At 43.1% G+C, this 17425-nt stretch overlaps 1 long non-coding RNA gene across 1 annotated transcript; it reads right to left on the reverse strand.

The window, feature by feature from the left end:
• Window positions 1-10539: 10539 nt before the first annotated feature.
• On the reverse strand, window positions 10540-16674 carry LOC144683263 (uncharacterized). The gene is made up of 2 exons (XR_013577213.1): window positions 16583-16674; window positions 10540-12600 (listed from the first exon to the last, which is right to left on the reverse strand). It is a non-coding gene; the product is annotated as an uncharacterized LOC144683263 (long non-coding RNA).
• Between the last annotated feature and the right edge of the window lie 751 nt (window positions 16675-17425).

A 17425-nucleotide genomic window follows, 5' to 3' on the forward strand; every position in this document is an offset into this window, starting at 1 on the left:
TGATTGAAACATATAAGATCCTGAGGGGTCATGACAGGGTGGTTGTGGAGAGGATGTTTCCTCTTGTGGGAGAATCTAGAACTAAGGGCCACTAAGGGGATCACCCATTTGTGACAGAGATGAGGAAAACATTCTTCTCTCAGAGGGTTGTAAAAGACTTTGGAATTCTCTTCCTCAAAATGTGGTTGAGGCAGAGTCTTTGAATATCTTTAAGGCAGAAGTAGAAAGGTACTTGATAAGCAAGGACTGAAAGGTTATTGCCGGTAGGAAGGAATGTGAAGTTGAGGTTAAAATTAGATCAGCCATGATCTTACTGAATGGCAGAGCAGGCTCGAGGGGCCGAGTAGTCTACTCCAGCTCCTAATTTGCATGTTCGTATGTTAAGAACACCTAGTCATGTACATCTGTATATAGTTATGTTTATCTAATAAACCAGTTATAGTTCAGACATACCCATGCTTCAGCTACTGTTCCTTAGCCAATCACAATCAACATACAACAAAAACTATGTACAAAGCAACAAACAATTTTGTATAATACTCTCCAAAGTGTTTGGGTGGTAAATTTTGCAACCTTAAATAAAATAAATGCTATGATAGATCAATTAAGATTATCCTTTTATAATTAAGGGATATTTTATTGTGTACAATGTCTTTATTGGTTAATGGTATTTGAATTTGGAGTCATTTCCAAGACTTGACACCTTAATGTAACAGTGTGATATATGGAACAAAAATGATAGAATCTGGATTCAACTTCTACGCAACCATAGATTACATTGTGTTGTACGAGATAGTTTTGTGAAAGGACAAGTGGAACTTGTGGCATAACTATGATTATGAACATTGATGAACCAGGATTTAAAAACAGATGATATTTGCATTCTTATGATACATATTAAATCATAGATGGTGAATAGTAAGATTGCGTTCTTCCGTGATATTCAGGTATGTCATAAAATCGCAAAATAGTTTAGTATAGACTGAGGCCCTTCAGCCCATTGATTCTGGACTGACTCTTTCAAAGAACAAAAACAAAAAATGCTGGAAAAAACTCAGCAGGTCTAACAGCATCTGTGGAGAGAAGGACAGAGTTAACGTTTCGAGTCCGTATGGCTCTTCTTCAGACTCTTCTTCTTTCAAAGAATAATTCAGTTAGTCCCATTCCCGACGCTTCCCCATATTTCTGCATTTTTTTTCTCCTTCAAGTATTTATCCAATTCCTAATTGAAGAATACTGTTGAATCTGCATCCACCACCCTATCAGACAGTGTATTCCAAATTCTAACATGCTGTTATGTAAAGAAGCTTTTTCTCATATCATGCCCTGCTTCTGAAAACTGTGCCTTCTGTGTTCTAAGAGAAAAGCTGAGATTACTGGTAATTATGCATGTCATCTGAATCCCAAGATTTATCGCAGCCCTTTGCTCACTATATTAATGTACACTATTGTCTCAACAAAAAAGAAACTGATGACAGTCAAAATTACATTGTTGAAATCACATTGGAGGACATTGTGATTGCATCGCTGAGGAACAGTATTGTCAGTAAGCAATGTGGGTATTATTCTGTAGCCAGGAAGCATAATTCTCTGCCAGGAAGCAGAGCTATGCAGACTAGAATATCTATTACATGTCACTGATGTGAAGCAACATCTTCTACAAGCATAATATTCCATAATTCTCCAATAATAGAATACACTTTAAATGATTCAGTTCATGCAAACAACAGATAGCAAAGTAATGGTCTTTTATGAACTTCCCCGATGGTTTAGTAAGCAAATGTCTGGTGTACCACTTGTTTTAATTTCAATTTATTCTTGGGATGTGGGCATCACTAACAAGGCTGCATTTATTGCCCATTCATAGGTGCCCTGTGGAAGTGTGGCGGGCTTCCTTCTTGAGTACTTCCTTCTGAAAATGATGCTCCCAGAATGGCACTAGGTCGAGAATTTCTGATTTTTGACCCAGCGATGATGAAGGAATACTCAAAGTCAGGATGCTGTGCACCTTGTGATGACATTCGTACAACATTGCTGCTTTTGTCTTCTCAGTTGCATAGATTGCAGGGGAGGGAGGTATTGTTGAAACAAACACTAAAGTACAAGCCAAATAGTGCGGATGCTGGAGATCGGAAATAAAAGCTTTAGAGCCAAAGAAGAGTCATATTGAGCTTGAAACATTAACTCTTTCTCTCTCCACAGATGCTGCCAGACCAGCTGAGTTTTTCCAGCACTTTCTGTTTTTATTGTTGGAGCATCCTTGGTGAGTTGCTGTGGTAAATCCTGTAGATTGTACAGACTGCAACCGCTCATGGTGGTAAAATTGTAAGCTCATGGTGAAAATGGGCACGCTGAGTCCAGTGACAGAGACATTGATCTAATGCCCTGGGTAATGTCAAAATTTTTGAGTATTGTTGCTGCAGTCATCCAAGCAGATGGAAAGTATTCTATCACAATGCTGATGTGAGCATTGTTAATGATGAACAGAATTTGAGGTGTTAGGAATGAGCAATCCTTCTGAGAATGCCCAGCCTCTGCCCCACTCAAGCAGATATGATGTTGATATGGCTGGTCTAGTTCAACTTGCCATCAATGTGATCACCCCAAAGATGTTTATGGTGAGGGCTTTGGCAATACTGGTGCCATTGGAAGTCAAGAGGAGGCGGCTTTCCAAGGCAGCCATTACCTGCATAGCACCGATATTGGTGTGAATATCACCTGCCTGTTGTCAGCCCAAATCTAGATGATATACTGATCCTCCTGTGGGTTGAACAGGCTCCTGCATTATCTCAGAAGGTGTTAATGGAGATGAACACTGTGGAATCATCACTGAGCAGGTCAAGGTCAGGAGAAGGTCAATGATGAAATCGCTGAAGCTCACTGAGGAACTCCTTTCATATCGAGCACTCACGTCACTTTTTTAAAAGTTCATTCATGGGGATGTGGGCGTCACTGACTAGGCCAGTATTTATTCCCCACCCCTAATTGCCCTTGAGGAGTTGGTAGTGAGCTGCCTTCTTGAACCGCTGCAGTCTATGTGGTGTAGGTGCATCCATATTGCTGTTAAGGAGGGAGTTTCAGGATTTTGACCCAGTGATAGTGAAGGAACGGCGACATATTTCCAAGTCAGGATGATGAGTGGCTTGGAGGGGAACTTCTAAGTGGTGGCGTTCCCTTATGTCTGCTGCAATTTTGTAAGGCAAATTGTGGGTTTCTATTTGAACAAACAAACACTGGGTCCTGTTTTCCTGTGAATGAATGCATGACTTGCTCAAACAAGCAAAAAAAAAAGTTGCCTACCCACCTAAATCATTTGCTGCAGGGTGGTATGATCCATGCATTTAATCAAGAATCAGATGTGTCCCCCCCATGGCTCTTGATTTGAACTTGATCAGATTTCTTAAAAATAAAATAAAGTTTTGTTGGGCTATTGCTGGAAGTCTGCTATAGTTACAGGCGATAGTGAAGGAGGAGGAAGGGAGCAGCAAGAGTTTTTGTTCCTATTCCACCAGAAGTGTTGCAGGCGGAACTGACCTCACCTGCCTTGTGGCTTAATACAGCAAAGAAAGTGGGTGGTGACTGCCTCTTTCACAATTCCTCACGATATGAATCACTTATAGCACCATTGAGGCCCTTGAAGCATCCAACAAGTCCTGGCATGCAGCTGCTGCCATGCTACTGCCTGAAATTAATAGAGTAGTAAATTCCCTGCTACCCTATCGTTAAGTTTTTTATGGCAACGACAGGATATATAAAAAGGCTGATTTTCCTGTTCTTCCATGCCTGCATTGAATAGGAGCAGTCCACCCAAAGTGTGTTGCTCCTTCTCAAGCCTATGATCACTGAGATTTCCCATGACATTGCCTGGAGGACCCCTAGCGCAGGCCCAAACCCGGCAGGACCTAGCAACAATAGGAGGAAGAGAAGGAGAATTAACACTACTGCAGTCTCTTAGGGCTAAGAGTTGCCAACACTCCAGAATTGTTCTTATGTAAAAGAAATATATAAACTGACTAAAGGAATTAACAAATGACATTCACCTGGTTGGTCAGTGCTCTTTGAGCTCAAAGATTTACATCTTAAAAGTTGCTCTATTCTGTCTGATATAACCAGCTAAAGTAGATGGGCCTTTTTCTTTATAAAATCACAAGGTTGCTGCCATTCACAAGTGGTTAGATTCGCCTTTTCCTACATGAGGATTGATTTCTGAATCTGCTAATTGTGTATCTGTTGGAAATTAAAAACAGCAATGTTTTTTGTGTAATATCCATCTGGTATTTGATGAATTCTCAAGGTGTTTTAAAAAAAAATCTCTTACAGAAAAAACTTCGTCACACCAGTACGATTCCTGAGAGCCCAAGCCTGTATGTTTGCAAAGGATTCTCAACTCTCCTGAAGATTTTGTGGTGTCAGGTTGACTGATCCTACTCTATGATGTAACATAAATTAGGGAGGGACAAGTAAATACAAATATACAAAATACGTAAATAACTCCACAAAGACAAAAAAACAAAGCTTGCATTTATATAGCACCTTTTATGATCCCAGGATACCCCAAACTGCTTCATGGAAAATTACAACCCTAATTAAGTGTTGTACTATAGACTGTTGTAATATAGGGAAAGCTAGTAGCCAATTCATGCACAATAAGGTTCCACAAACAGCAGCAAGATAAATGAGCAGGCAATCAGTTTTTGGCAATTTCGATCAAGAAATCAGTGTTGGCTCTTATATGCTTCGTAGACTTGGACAACCTACAGCAGGCACCTCAAAGCACTGGAGAAACACCATCCGCAGTTCCTCCATAAGATCGTCCAAAGGCAGTCCTACAGTAGCATCCTCTCACAAGCCAACATGCCCCACATCAGGCACTAATCGCTCAAAACCAGCTCCACTGGGCAGGATGTGTCGTTCATTTGCCTGACGCCAGACTCCCAAAGCAACTACTCTACTCAAAACTCATTTGCGGCAGGAGCCTTCCAGGAGGACTGTGGGAATGTTTTAGGGACATTCTCAATGCATCCCTGAAGAGGTCAAACCTCACAGATGACTCATAGGAATCCCTGACCTGTGACCAACCAAGTGGAGAAGGTGCATTTAGGATCTTGTGGAGGTTCTGCAGAAGTCTCGCTATCCACCAATTTAGCCTGCCCGCAGTGCATTATGGCATGCCTTCTGCCCCCACTCCCACACCCCCTCCGCCCCCACACCATAAAAAGCCAAAGTTACAAGAGCCAGTGGGAAAAGCCCTGAGGTATTCACTCTTCAGGCTTTTTACGTCACCAGAGTCACACTTAGACAGGCCTGACTGATACAAATTGTGTCTCATAGCTCTGGACTATATTGGTGATTTTCTCATCAACAAACTACCTGTAAAGACACACTGAGTCATTCAGGTTAAAAAGAATGTAACAGTAACTCAGCCACATGATATTTTAAACGTTGTAGTGCTTCTTTCAATGCAGTCTTTGCTCCAAGATTTGAATGGTGTGTGAAGCACAGTTATAGTAACTATTTATTTAACAAAAGCACAGGTAACACATGTGGGGACACATTGTAGATACTGAATAAATAATCTTGCACCAGTTCTTATAAGATGGTGATTTAAGTGGAAATATAGGTACAGCACAAGATTATAAGGGACAGTTGTTAACATTAACCATAAAAAAGGAAGTGGTTCTGAAAAAAGATAGAAAGCGGAATTTTCTCTTCTGGAAACCAAGTGCGGCGGCAGGTGGGTTTCACGGCACGTTTCCCGTTGGAAGGAGTGGCGGGAAATCGTGCCCTATTTCACACTCAGAAGCTCATTAATAATGCATTAGCGAGTAGCTCTCCAAATCACATGGCAGGGTGGCAGTGATTAGCCCACCCCGCCCTTACTTAATGGGGTCAAAGGGCCGGGCACCATATTCAAACGCCATCCGAGTGCACACAATATTTTCAGCAGCCCAGCTGTGTGCAGGAAACTTCTTGGTATGGCTCCACCAACGAAGAAGCTGCTCCCAGGTTCAGCAATGGCTCCCTTGAGGCCCTCATCCATAGAGTCTGCAAGCACTGGGATGTCCCGTACCCCAGGGATGGCTCCAGGAGGCCAACCACCCTCACCTCGCTGGCCTGAGAGGCAGTTGCAAGGGAGGTCAGCTGGTCGGGCACCCACCTGAGATATGCCATCCAGTGCAGGAAGAGGATGAATGATCTCATCTGGTCACCAGGGTAAGTCAACCTGCAGCTCACTCCAATCTCACACTCTCATAATGGCATCATGCACTCAAAAGTTTACACTGTTCAGGGATCTCACACAATATTGGCAGGAGAGACATCAGAACTGATTGTCTCACGGACACTTTAATATCACCAGCATCTCATCTATTATGCTGCACAAACTCTATCCTCAGAACTTACTGGGTGGGGGTGGGGAGGGCGCTCAGCACATACAACAGGCATGCATGCTTCCCAACCTCTCCTCCATCTCCCCTCATCTTGTTCTATTTAATTTATCTTCATGGAGGCCAAGCTCGCCCACAACCGGAGGCTGATATCCCAGAGGGGAGGAGGGACAGCAGACGTCCAGGAGTTGTTCCAGTTTGAGGGGGATGTCGCCGAGCTGGCAGGTGAAGACAAAGATCGCTTCTGCAGGGAAGTTGAGATCAGCCTGTCCCAGCAGGCCTGTACGAATGAGCCCTCCATGAGTTGATCACATCCTGATAATGACAGCGAGTGACATGCAATGTTGTATTCTGCCAGCTTATCTATCTTCTCCCTCTTACAGGCACCAGTAGACCCAGGCAGGCCACTGGAGCTACCATAAGCCCCAGTCCCCAGGCCACCTCAGAGGAGGATGCGGAGGATGCATCAGATGCAGACTCGTCACTGCGTTCACCTTTGCCCTCCACCAGCGCAGAGACATGCACCCCTGCGGGTCATGGATCTAGATTAGGCTCAGGATCACATTCTGGGGCACATCTCACTGACACATCTCCACGGCAGTCAGAGGCAGTGACAGTCCAGGTCTCTGGCACCTACAGGACTGCTGGAGATCAGACACCCACTGAGTCTGAGTCAGATGATGAGCCTCTGCAAGCAGCCGTCTCTAACATGCTGGAGATGCAACGACAGGCGATGGAAAATCAGGTAGAGTTGTGAGAAGCAGTCAACAGACTAGAGCGAAGGATGGAGGAGTCTGTCTGCATTCTGTCGGATGTCATGGCTCCAACATGCGAGCACCTCGAGGTCTCCATGGGAAGGGCAGCAGCTACCTTGGAGACCCTGGTCCAGCAGATCCTGCCGGATTTACACATAGGAATTGGTGGGATCCATCAGTGGCGAGGCAAGAGCGGGCGGGGCACCTTGACCTCCCTCCAGGAGCCCCTTCTCCTCAGGGAATCAGGCAGGAGCCCTCAGGGACTTAAAGGGAGGAGGACCAGCAGCAGAGACCCCAGAGGCATCCACAGAGGTGATTCCGAGTGTCCAGCCGATCCCAACCCCCTCTTCCTGTGGCCCCCATCATCTCCAGCCGTACAGGCCGAGGAGGATACACCTGCCTCACAGCAGGACACCCAAAGCAGGCCGGGGCCCTTTCTCTGTCCTCTAGAGGATGCCCACCAAATTCATCAAGGACAACAGGGCATAACAGTCAGCAGGCTGCCTCCACCTCTGCTGTGGATGTCAGGAAAACACCAAGACGTAGCAGTAAGGTCAGAAAAATTAAGAAACTTTGACATCACTTCTGGGTCACGGGTGTTCATTCACTGTATATATCATGCACCTTTGTAAATATTTGCAGTTCATGAGAATGGTCTTGTCATTTGAAAGCATCGTGCTAGGTTGTGAAGGGCACAACAGACCATGATTATGTAGGACACCCTCTGTGGAGGGTACTACAGAGCCCCACCTGAGCAGGCCAAACAATGGAGGTGCATCTTCAGGATGCCAATGGTCTGCTCAATAATGGATCGTGTCGAGCTATGCGCCACATTGTATCTCTCCTCAGAGGTACTCTGAGGACTACGCATGGATGTCATATGCCATCGTTTGAGCAAGTACCCTTTGTCCCCAGGCAGTCATCCCTGTGATCATTTAGGCCTGTTGAATATGTGAGGCACCTTGGAGTGACTCAGGATGTATGAGTCATGGCAATGCCCAGGGTACTTGGCACAAACGTGCATGATGTGCCTCTGATGATAGCACACTAGTCGGACGTTCAGGGAGTGGAACCCTTCCCTGTTAATAAACATCAGAGGCTGTTGCCATGGAGATCGCAATACCACATGTGTGCAATTGATTGCACCCTGAACTCTAGGGAAGCCTGAGATAGCTGCAAACCCAGACATCCAGCAGCCTGGCGAGCTTCATCAAGTGTGAAGTTCGCATAATGATGAACCTTTCTGTAGAGGGCATCTGTCACCTCCTTGATACATTTATGTGCTGAGGACTGTGAGATGCTGCATAGGTCCCCTGTGGATCCCTGGAATGATCCGCAGACAAAAAAAATTAAGCGCGGTGGTGACCTTCGGGGGCACTGGCAGGGGATGTCTCCCTGGTCCATGGGGCATTAAATCCTCCTGCAGAATGCGGCAGATATGATCCACCACATCTGTTGACAAGCGCAGACATGCACGGCATTGTCTTCGCTCATCTCCAGATAGGAAAGTCTTCTTCGCTAGACCCTTGGTCATGCCTCCATAGGATGGGTTTAATTTCCTCATCATCTGGGTCTTGCTGAGGCTCCCCTGGACCATGAACCTCAGGCTGGGCTTCCTCCCGAAGCTGTGCTAGGCAGCGCAGGGCCCTTCTCCTCCTCAATCAGATCAAGAAGGCAACATTGAGCGCAGGCTCCATTATTCAATCCTTCTTCTCCCTGCGGACTGATAGATGCAACCAATTAATGAATACTGGGCCAATATAGTAGACCTTCCACTCACAAACAGAAAGCCACTGTCATGTCCTGGAGCTGCATCTACACTACTAGCTTTTTGCTGATATAGCCTTGCAGCTGAGACGAGAACTCACAGATCTAGGTGACCAAGATGCCAACCCTGATACTTGACATCTCAATCCCACAGAGGTTGGAAGAGGTTTGGATGCATTCATAAAATGTGCCACCTTACCAAAGGTACTCCTGCAATCTCTGATCTGGGATACTGATTAAGCTCAACTTATACTTCAGCAAAGACCAGATGCCCTTTGGCCCGTTATCCATGCCAACTGGAGAAAGCACATTAGAAGCTTTCATTGATAATCTGGCAGATATGCAGCAGCTCTGCTTCCTTAACAGTTGCCTGCATTTTCCATTCTCACATACCTCTCTGTTAATGCTCAAATGGAGCAACTTAAATGTGCAACAAAAGGCAGTGGCTCCAATTGCACCTTCCCACAGAAGTCTTCCTCTTTCCTCTCAGCTCTGACTCTATTTCAATGTTGTGACTCTAAGCAGTTTGAGGGTGCCCCCTAAAAGGGCCCCTTAGTTCAGCTGTGGGCTCCTCCCACAGTGCCTCAGACCCCTCCTGTGCAGATTGTTTTCCAATTTCGTTTTAAACTGTGCAATAACTTCAGGGTTTCAAGATGGTGGTGCTCCATTTTATTTTGAGACCAGCTTCAACCCTCTCCTTGTCAGTGTGCGGGTCCCTCCAATCTTCCTGGAACCTCGTGATGTGCAGATAGACCTCCCTCCAGTTATTCTCCAGCCTCCCCAGTAACTCTGGATCCCATTGTAATTGTGGTGGACATTCCAGCCCTCCCCCACCTGAACCCATCATTGTTGATGTGCCCATGTTGACCTTATCCCTCCCCATCTTGAGGCTGTGTGCACGGTTACATACAGAGGAGAACCACCCAAGGTGGGCTTCAAATTCCACACCCCCCCTTATTACGTTTTCCTCATTTAAAGGCTGCAAGTGCCTCCTCTAACCATGACCATCCCATCTGCAGCCCAGTACCGAGCCAGACAACCCCACCGTCACTGACTGTAAGACAATGAACACACCCTGCACACCAAGCTGTGCCTTATCCCAATTGAGCATATGGGCCTTGCTGTTCCCTGGAGTGGGACTACAACATGCATGCCATGCATAGCCCATTAGCATTGCCCAGAAAGCCCCAGGACTGCCTTTAATCTCTTACTCCAACCTCTTTGACCCAGACCAGGGACAATGACTGCCTTTCAATAAGCTCCCCCATTCCTTCACGACTGATCACAACACAATCTGCTTTCCCCCCACCCCCACCCCCACCCCACCAACCCACCAACCCACCAACCCATGAGCCTCTGTGCAACCCAACCTTCATGTGCAAGCTTTCCCCCTCCACCACCTCCAGGATTCCGATTTTTGGCCTCCCTCCAAATTTTCCCTCCCACCCACCACGAAACCCTGGCAGGGTTGGAAAATTCCGCTCAGAATAGCTGTGAATAAACCATCTGACCCTGAGGATTGCACCCTGGACTGTTGAAAGACATCTGTATGGGGCAAGCTGAGGCTCCACCCACAATTTTTCAACCAATCCTGCTCAAATATTTAAATTATGCTATAGGACTGCACAGCAGCCAATATGATATTTTTATTCAAGAAGGATATATTAGACAACTATAGATAGGTTAGTCTAACAGCAGTTTGAGCAAATTCTAGAACACATAATTCAAGGTAAAATTAATGAACATTTAGAAATGCATAGGTTTAGCAAGGACAGACAGCAGTGATTGATTAAAGGCAACTTGTAGTTGACACATTGAATTGAATTTTTTTGAAGAAGGGACCAGTTAAATAAAGTAATGCTTTTGAGCTCTATGCATTTCAGAATGTGTTTAATTAGATATTACAAGGGGGCTCACTAGAAAAATCAATGTATACAATATGTGAATAAATATAACAGCATGGTTGGAAAGCTGGTTGATTGGCAGGAACCAAGGAGTAAGCATAAATGGGTGCTGCTTGGACTGGGGAAGGGTTGGAAGTTGTGTACTCGAGGGGTCAATGCTGGTTTTACATTTGCTCTTGATTGTATGTTTCTATTATATGTATATATTCATAATTGATTCTGACTATGTATGGAGAACACAATTTCACAATTCTTTAATAATACAAAAGAAGAAAGTTTGGCATTAATGAGGAAGACTCCAAAAGGCTTCTGGAAAACATAGACTGGTTAGTAGAATTTCAGATACAATTTAACGTTTTGCAGTGTAAAGTAGTAAATTTTAGAGGCTAAAACAAGGAAGAGGAGTGAGTATATGAATAGATGCTGAAGGGTGTGGATGAATAGAAGCTTCAGAGGTCAAATACACAATTCCTTAAACATATGAGTGCAGGTAAAGTCGTACAAAAGGTCAACAGCGTTTTTAGTTTTATAAATAGGAATATAGATGCAAGAGCAATTATACTTTTGTATAATTCATTAGTTAAGCCATAATTAGAGTACTGTGTGCTGTTTGGGCATTAAAGCCACAGAGAGCATGCAACACAGATTCACTAAGATGATGCCAGGAATGGAAATCTATAATTATGAGGAAATCTTTTGATGCTAGGACTATTTCTATTGGAGCAAAAAGGGCAAAGAAGAAATGTAATGGGGGTTTTAAAAATTAGGATGGGTTCCAGTAGGTGAACAGGGAAATTCTATTCCCTCTGTTGTGTGGTAGTGGTGAGGATTCTTCAATTTGCGGCAGGGAATGATTGAGGCAGAAGCCGTTGCGTCTTTAAAAGAAAATTTTGCACTGCTTTAGAATAGACTGGCACAGACATGAGGGCCCAAGTGGACTCTTTCTCTGTTGTAAACCTTCTCTGATTCTAAAAACTTAAACATGCTCATTTTCTATACTGGACTTTTATCAACTTTTTTTTTACATTTGATTGCTACTGTATATCTGTGGCTTTCAAGAAAACTTGTCCAAACACCACGTTTATCCTTTCTGTCGTGCAGTAGGTTTTGCACCTAGCAGCACGTGCGGGGCAGATATCAGCAAGGAGTATCTCACCTTCACGGGTCACAAGTTCTAAATGTTAGTCATCATCAGGGACAACAAAATGGTACTATCTATCCAATAATATCAAATAATCTGTAACTAATTGGCAAATCATCACTGATCAATGACTTCACTCTTCTCTTCTATTAAACCATAATGAAAATAAATCTTGAAAATAATGCTCAGACTATACATCTAGGTATTCTATTGTACCATAATATTCCTTTTGAAAGGAATCCATTAGTCTTTATTCCTGTCTATTTAAAAGGATTAAATTAATGATAGAAGTTAATGGTATATAATGACCTCCTACAGTTCCTGATTAGCTTTCCCAAGAGGGGAGAGGGGGAGGATTGTGCATGCAAATAAATCCTTGGAAAAACATTCAAAAAGACAGATTGACGATTGCGAGTGAGAGAAATGATTTCTGAGTGCAGCAAGCTACATAAATCAATTAATTCAATTTTTTGTTATAATTACTCAAACTAAACAACTAAAACAATTAATTTGTGGACTCTACTTAGAGACTGAGAGGTACATTTAAGGTGTGCTGACTGCAATGAGGAACAGAAGGAAATATAGCTGTTCTAATTAAGTTTTGCAAAGAGGTGTTCTTCATTTTATTCAGTGTTCCATGTTTATGCCTGGAACAGTAGGAAGAAATACAATTAAACTACTGGCTGTAAACCATAATCATCATCCATTAAACATTCCTTTTGTGGAATCACACAGATTGTATTTATCATTCTTTAGACTGTTTTATTATTCTTACAAATATTCTTATTGGAAAAATGTAATTCAATATGCTTTATGTTTATAACTACAGACGTTAAGGCCACAAAATTCAGCTCCAGGGAGCAGGTAGTTTCAGTGCTATGGGAGGTGGTTGAGGTGAAATATAGTGGAGGGACACTCTGAACCATTTTGGCATGGCCTGCAGTGCTCATCACGTTCCTAAGGGTGATAGCGCAGGCATTATGTCTGTGTGTAGGAGACATGCTGAGCAAACACGTCGTCCAACGCTGATTGGATGAACAACCTCCCATTTTGGACATTGCTGCTCTATTTAGTGCCCTCTCTTAAACAGACTTGAAGGAGTCAATTGCAGAACTAGTAAGGGAGCCTCTAACTGACAGCAATCACAACATGATAGAATGTCATGTTCAGTCTGAAAGCGAGTGGTGTGGGTCCATGACTAGTGTTTTAAACCTGAACAAAGGTAACTATGAGGGTACGAAGGCAGAGCTAGCTAAGGTGAACTGGGAAATTAGGTTAAAAGGTAGGATAGTAGAGTTGCAGTGCCAGACATTTAAGGAGATATTTAATAGCTCTCAGCAAAGATTTCTCCCAGTGAGAAAGAAAGGTTCTCTGAGAAGGCGGCATCATCTGTCGCTACATAAGCAAGCCAAGATAGTATTAAGTTGAAAAATAAAACACTTTACAAATCTGCAAAGATTAGTGGTGGGTCAGAGGATTGGATGGACTTTAAGAACCAGCAAAGAGTGACTAAAAAGATAATAGAGAGGCAGAAAGCAGAGTATGTGAGAAAGCTAGCTAGTAATATAAAAACAGTAAGATAAAAGCAAAATACTGCGGATGCTGAAAATCTGAAACAAAAACAAAAATAGCTGGAAAAACTCAGCAGGTCTGACAGCATCTGCGGAGAGGAATACAGTTAACGTTTCGAGTCCGTATGACTCTTCATCAGAAGAGATGAAGAGTCATACGGACTCGAAACATTAACTGTATTCCTCTTCGCAGATGCTGTCAGACCTGCTGAATATAAAACAGTAAGAGTTTCTACAATTATTTAAATAGGGAAAGAGTAACTAAAGCTAGAGTTGGTTCTCTAGAGAGTGAGTCTGGGGAACTGATAATTGAAAACAAAGAAATTGTATTTTGTGTCTGTCTTCATGGTAGACAACTTAGAAAACTTTGCAAAGATTATTGAAAATCAAGGGGTGATAGGGAGGGATGAACTTAAAGCAATCACCAGAGAAAAGTTGCTAGGAAAACTATTTGACCTAAAAGTTGACAAGACCCCAGGACCGGATGGCCTGCATCCTAGGGTCTTAAAAGAAGTGGCAGCACAGATAGTAGGTGCATTGGTTATAATCTTTCAAAATTCCTTAGTTCCAGCAGATTGGAAAATAGCTAATGTAAACCTATATTCAAGAAAGGAGGAAGGCAGAAATCAGGGAACTATAGGCCAGTTAGTGTAACATTGTGATAGGGAAAGTGCTGGAATCCTCTATTAAAGAGGCTATAGCGGGATACTTAGAAAATCACAAAGTGATCAGGCAGAGCCAACATAGCTTTGTGAAAAGGAATTCGTGTTTAAATAATCTATTAGAGTTTTTTTGATGAAGTAACATTCAAGGTGGATAAAAGGGAACTGGTAGATGTGATGTACTTGGATTTCCAAAAGGCATTTAATAAGGTTCCACATAAAAAGTTGCTACACAAGATACGAGAACATGGTGTAGCAGGGTAACATATTAGTATGGTTAAAGGCTTGGTTAGTTAACAGGAAGCAGAGAGTAGGGATAAATGGGTCATTTTCAGATTGGCAAGCTATAACTGGTGGAGTATCACAGGGATCAGTGCTGGGTGCTCATCTATTTACAACTATTTACAATCTGTATCAATGACTTGGATGAAGGGACTGAATGTATGGGAGCTAAGTTTGCTGATTACATCAAGAAAGGTAAGAAAGTAAGTTGTGAAGAGGAGGCAAAGAGTCTGCGAAGGGATATAGATCAGTTAAGTGAGTGAGAAAAAAATTGGCAGATGGAGTATAATGTAGGTAAGTGTGAACTTGTCCATTTTGGCAGGAAGAATAGAAAAGTAGTATACTACATAAACAGAGAGAGATTGCAGAACTTGGTAGTACAGAGGGATCTGGGCATCCTGGTGCATGAATCAAATAAATTTAGTATGCAGGTACGGCAATTGATTAGAAATACAAAATTGAATGTTCATATTTATTGCAAAAGGAATGGAATATAAAAGTAGGGAAGTTTTACCTCAGCTGTACAGGGCCTTGGTGAGACCACATCTGGGGTACTGTGTACAGTTTTGAACTCTTTATTTGAAAAAAATATATAATTACTTTAGAAACAGTTCAGAGAAGGTTCACTCAACTCATCCTGGGGATGAAGGGCTTATCTTATGAAGAAAGGTTGAACACATTAGGCCTATACCTATTGGAGGTATAGAAGAATGAGAGGTGATCTTATTGAAACATATAAGATCCTGGGGGGACTAGAGGATGTTTCCTCTTGGCGGGGAGACTAGACCTCAGGGACATAGTTTAAGAATAAGAGGTCTCCCTTTTAAAAGGGATGAGGTGTAATCTTTTCCCTCAGAGAAGTCATGAGAGTGTGGAATTCTCTTCTCAAGAAGGTAGTGGAGGCTGGGTCTTTAAATTTATTCAAGGCTGAGTGAGATTGATTTTTGTTAGACAAGGGAGTCAAGGGTTATGGGGTGCAGACAGGAATGTGGAACTGAGAAAACAACCAGATCAGCCATGATCTTATTTGGTGGCGGAGCAGGCTCGAAGGGCCAAATGGCCTACTCCTGCTCCTAAGTCCTATGTTTCTATGTTACACCATCACCACTTGTACAACATCGCAGATTGAGGCATGTGGTAAAGTGGGATTTGAAGAGGTGCCATCTGCACCCATTATCTTCTGAACATTTATCTGGAGGGAATCCTGGTGCTCTGATGAAGTTAGATAGCAGATCCACCATGATTGCATTGAATGGTAGAACATGCTCGAAGGACTTAACATGGCCTGCTCCCCATATGTTCCTTTGAGCTCTCTGCTTTGGTCCACTTCCTGCACTAGCAACTACAGAGTAGCATTCAAAAGTATGAAGGACACATTCCCTTGTCTTCAAATATTGCCCAAGCAGTTTCAGCCCCTGCTGCAACCAGAATACACCTCAACTTTAAGAGGTACAGTCTGACTTTAAGTAGATTAGGGTGGTTTAAGTGGTGCCAGCCTGACAAAAGCTTGTCCCTCTGCTGAATGTGCAGCCAGTCAGCAGTGTGTTTAGCGTTGGGATGCACATTACAATCTTGGAAATTAGCAGGCAGCACAGAGTTTGTGTGCTATCTGCACCACTTTAATCGGGCATGGTATAATCACATATGTTATTTGGGGCTATCCGATGTAGTCCTTTCATTATTTTTTAATGACTGTGGAATAATTGTTTATATTGCAGACCAAGTTTGTTATTAAAGCACGTTGCAATTTGGAATGGAGAATTTTAATACATGCTTAAGAATTATAACCTTTCATTCACTACGTAAACTCATTGGCAACAGATAGAAGCTCATTAAAGACAGTTGTGATAGTGAACCAGATCAAATGGAAGGCAGAATTATGTCCTTTTCACATTTTGGAAACATTTCTGTCCTTTTGTTACAGCAGGTGCGGCGAGAGTATGAACGCTCAGTTATATAAAAACACATGTTCTCACATAATTTGGGGGGAGGTGTTTAAAGGCCTATAATGTGAAAGCCATATTGTTGATCTGTATAAGTGGGCTGAATGCTAAAACCAACCCCCAGACAGAACAAAGTAGTATGTGTCAATGTCAAATAGCATTTATATTCACCACCAGTATACTTCTGCTTCTCGGGGAACCTCGGAATCCATTTTCTGACTTGGTTTGTGACTCTTGCAGAGGCGTTAGTACCACTTAATTTACATCATTAAGCTGTCACTAAAAGTCAGGGGTCCTGTTGGCAGAAACAAAGAAGGGTTTCCTGACTAAAACTGGGAAGTAAGGATTTCCTGTCACAATAAACAACTGGATTCCTTTTAAATATTTTTCTGCCTGATGGCCAGCCTGATTGACAAGCCAGCTTGAGACCAAGACTGCAGACAAGGAGCAAGAAAAGAAAAGGAGGGTTGGGGTGGGTGGAGGAGGGGTATAGATCTCCAGAGGGCAGTTGGGGGGAGGTGTTGACATGATGGATTGGGGAGAGGGTGGGCAGTGAGATCATGTCACTTAGAGGGTCATAGAGGTTGGGGTAGATCGCAAGGAGAGATTGTTTGGGAGGATGGAAGAGGAAATTGTGCGGAGATGGTGGGAGTGGGAGAGATCACCAGTCACAGGTTCTGTGAAGAGATTTGCTTCTTGGACCTGAAGAAAATAATCCTGGTCCCCCTGACCATTACGCAGTGCAATAAATGCACTTAACTTATGGATCCAGCCCTTTCTACCTCCTTTTACTAAAACTAGTTAAAAATGAAAAAAAAATGTTGAAATGGAAGCACACTGCATTTGATAAAAGATTTCAACACTGACCTGCCTCCTCAGAGTGAATTGGCCACTCATTTTCATTAAAACCAGTGAACTTGTGAGTCTTGGATTTGAAATGTTTACAGCTTTTACTTCTCCCCTGCCCCATACCTATCCATTCTTAGGTGTTACAATTACCCCAATAAACTTCAC

Source organism: Cetorhinus maximus, chromosome 8 (genome assembly GCF_964194155.1).
Source record: "Cetorhinus maximus chromosome 8, sCetMax3.hap1.1, whole genome shotgun sequence".
Lineage (NCBI taxonomy): Eukaryota > Metazoa > Chordata > Chondrichthyes > Lamniformes > Cetorhinidae > Cetorhinus > Cetorhinus maximus.